Here is a 3,852-nt window from a genome sequence, read left to right on the forward strand (position 1 = left end):
TATATAATGGAGTATTACTCAGCTACAAAGAATGATAAACTTGAAGCCTTCATATTTAAGTGGATGCCACTTGAAGATATAAGTGAAATGAAACAGACCCACATGTGAAAATATCGTATTGTCTCCCTAGTATAAGAACTTAAAAGAGGAACTACATATACAAAGTTACAACACAAATAAAAGGAAAGCAAGAACTTGAGGATTGGACAATGAGGAGTGGGCAAGGAGAAATGCGGAGCAACATGACAGGGGCAAAGCCATTTATTTGTAAACACGAGATGGGTGGGGTAGTGATCCTGGGGGACATCAGCAGGTTTTTGAGACTAATGGTTGGCTGGTGGGATTCTCACCCTGACTAACTGTATATGCTGGTGCCTGTGAGCCAGGTGGCTGCACTGAGGATGGCGATGTGTAATAGAGGGGTCACGCTTGGAGTGCCTGCCATCCTGGGCTTCTAAATATGTACTTCTTGTCATGACATACCAATTATTGCCATACTGTCTCTCAAGTAAAAGTTTTCTTTTTATTTTTTTCCTTAAAAAAGTGTAATAAATGAAAAAAAGACACAATAAAAAGGAAAATTAAATAAAATTTTAAAAACCTAGTACTTTTTCTATTCTTGGAAACTTTCCTGCTATTATTTCTAGGGTTTGTTTTGTTTTGTTTTGTTTTGTTTTGTTTTGTTTTGTTTTGTGATACCAGAGATTGAACTCAGGATTCTGTGTTTGCCAGGCAAGCACTTAATCTACTGAAACATTTTACTCAAAGATTTTCATTTCAGTACAATTTGTAATGACCAGGGGGCTGGGGATTTAGCTCAGTGGCATAAGCACCTGCCTGGCAAGTGCAGGGTCCTGAGCTCAATCACTGGTACCACAAAAAAAAAAAAATTGTGATGACCAGAAGTTGAAACCTAAGTGTCCCAACTAGGGAAATGTTAAGAAAATTATATATTTACATAACAGAATATTATACAGCCATTGAATATTATGTACTTATAAGTAAGTCCTAATGTCATCGAAAATATGTTAGAAAGATAACTGTATGCAACAGATACAAAACTTAAAATTCAGAATAATCTTGATGCTGTGAAATAAGCATAAAATGTTTGCTATTTCTATAATAACTGTTGTTTGGGGTCCCATTTCATATCTTCCGAGCCATGATTATAAAGAAAAGTATATATGCCTTTATAGATAATGGATTTTTATTTTTATTTTTTGGTACGAGGGTTTGAATGCAGGACATTACACTTGCCAGGCAGATGCTTATGCCGCTGAGCTATATCCCCAGTCCTGGATTTTTATTTTCTAAAAAAAATTATAAGCTATGTTTATAGCATATGATCATATTCATTGTGGGAAGTTAGTTAAGGTAATATTCAACAGGAAGGGATAACAATTATATATGCACTGAATGGTGAAGCACCTAAGTTCATGAAACAAACTCTACTCAACATACAAATTAAGATACATTTATCAACTCCACAGTGGGAATGCAAACATTATGTGAGGGCAACCCGCTCAGGTCCCCCTTCTGTCCTCTCTGAGACAGAAGCTTTCTTTCACAATAAAATATTCTACTCTCAACCTCCATTTGTTCCTAAAATTCATTCTTCGGTTTTAGAGAACACAAACTCATCCAGGTCAGGCCAGGAGTTTTACTTCCCTGTATCATTTGGAGGTCATCCACCGAGATCACTGGACAGAGGACCTACTTGGGAGGGACCCTACACGTGATCCTGTCAACTGCTTCAGCTGTCAAGACCACAGGCCAGGACTCTTAGATACATCACACCAGACTCAAACTCTGGGAACCAGAAACTGCCACTGAAAGCAAACAGTCTGAATACTCCTGTGAGCCCATAGAAGACTTAAGATTCCTGTTCAAGAATAAAGAGAAGTACTCAGATAAGTGATGATGCTATTAGCCCTTTTACTAATTACTTTGCTACCTAGGGTAGGGTGCAGTTCCTTTCTAAGATGGGCACAGGAATATGCGGAATCGTTATAACAAAGCAATTGTTGGATATGTGGTTTACTCCCCTTGTCAGGTACATCAGGACTTCCTTGGTGGGTATCCCCACTTCAAGTAGATGACTGGAATAAATTACAAGATTACATTGATAAGATGCAAAAAAGTTGGGTAGTTCATAGCTTAGTTCACCATTACAAAGTAAGTGAGTAGCCTATAAATTATACTCTTGGTGACCCTGGACATAATCGAATATTTTCCCTCAAGGTCACTAAAGCCTCTCTACAAACATTAATGAGGCCATTATTGGAAAAGGGTAAAGCACCTATCCTGAGGGACAACAACCACAGATATCAAGATGGCTACTTTCAAATATGGGATGCTTATCTATGGTTAACCCCCACCATACGGCACCTCAGCAGAGAGGTCCCCTTATGCTGGGAACAAACAAAACACATCGATGGTCCAAAAGTGTGTTTCACTGGTATGATCACTTGGCCTCTATCTTTATCCCTTCTCTAGGACTAGAAGATGTCATGCAACACATTGAGGCCTTAACTAACTATACGCAAAGAGCCTTAAATGATACAACTGGTCTCACTCTTTTAAATGAGGAAGTAAAGTTAATGAGACAGGCTGTCCTCCAAAATCGGATAGCATTAGATATCCTAACAGCAGCACAGGAGGGTACTTGTGCAATTATAAAAGCTGGATGTTGTGTATATATTCCTGATCCTTCTACAAACATTTCAGTAGCTATTCAAGATATTAGACAGCAAATCAATGATATGTCAGACTCTAAAGCCCCTGGGACCTTGTCCTTATCATCCTTATGGGAAGCCATTATTGGCTCTTCTTGGTGGAAACCTTTGTTGGCTATATTTATAGTCATTCTGCTGATATTATTATTTGGCCCATGCATACTTAATTGTTTCCTTGGCTTTGTCTCCTCCAGACTCAAATCTATACATCTACCCAAGAGGAAAATGCCTGTTCTCTATCGAGGGCCTTTAGATAGAACCTCCAAAGAAAGAATATATCTGACTGCCGGTCAACATCTATGACCCATTTCAGCGTGAAGAAGCCAGAGTGGTCATCGCCCATATTTCCCTAACTGCACTTCGGGTTACTTCTTCAGAGAGGGGAATGTTATAGGTAGCCAAATTAGATAGAAATATTAGTAGGCAGTCAGACAGGGCAAGGGCCTTGAAGGAGACAGCATGAATATCTTGCAACTGTGGGAGGGACGGATGCTCCTGCTGTGAGCCAGACCTAAAAGACCTAAAGGCCAAACAAATGCTAAAAGAGTAACACCTGGAATTGATATTCTAAATAGGTATCGATCACCTGAAAAAACCCAAGTGAGTCACCAGCCCAGCCCCCAACAGGAAGAGACCCTGTCCCATATTCATGTCCACTTACTCCGACTCGCTTCCCCATTTGGTCCAGGGCGTAATCAACTTTACCTGAGCAATGGTGCTTGCAATCCCATTGGTTGACCATAGTTTTGTCCCACCCCACATCCACCTAAACAAGACCCCTTCCTCTCTACCTTAACCCCGCACGGTTTTGCTCTATAAAAATAAACTGAAAGAGACAGCTTCCTGAGCAAACCACTCGGGTCCCCCTTCTGTCCTCTCTGAGACAGAAGCTTTCTTTCCCAATAAAATATTCTACTCTGAAAAAAAAAGTATAAATAAAAACTCTTAAATTTTAGAAAGATCAAAAAACACAAATGCAGCCATAGTGAATGACATTATTATCCCACTTACACAAAGAAGCAGATCAACTAAACCAAAACTCAACAAAGAAATATCAGAGTTGAGTCACACCACTGAACAAATAGACTTAATAGATATCTAGAGGTTTTTTTTTTTT

This window comes from Octodon degus, unplaced genomic scaffold (genome assembly GCF_000260255.1).
Source record: "Octodon degus isolate 3935 unplaced genomic scaffold, OctDeg1.0 scaffold00049, whole genome shotgun sequence".
NCBI lineage: Eukaryota > Metazoa > Chordata > Mammalia > Rodentia > Octodontidae > Octodon > Octodon degus.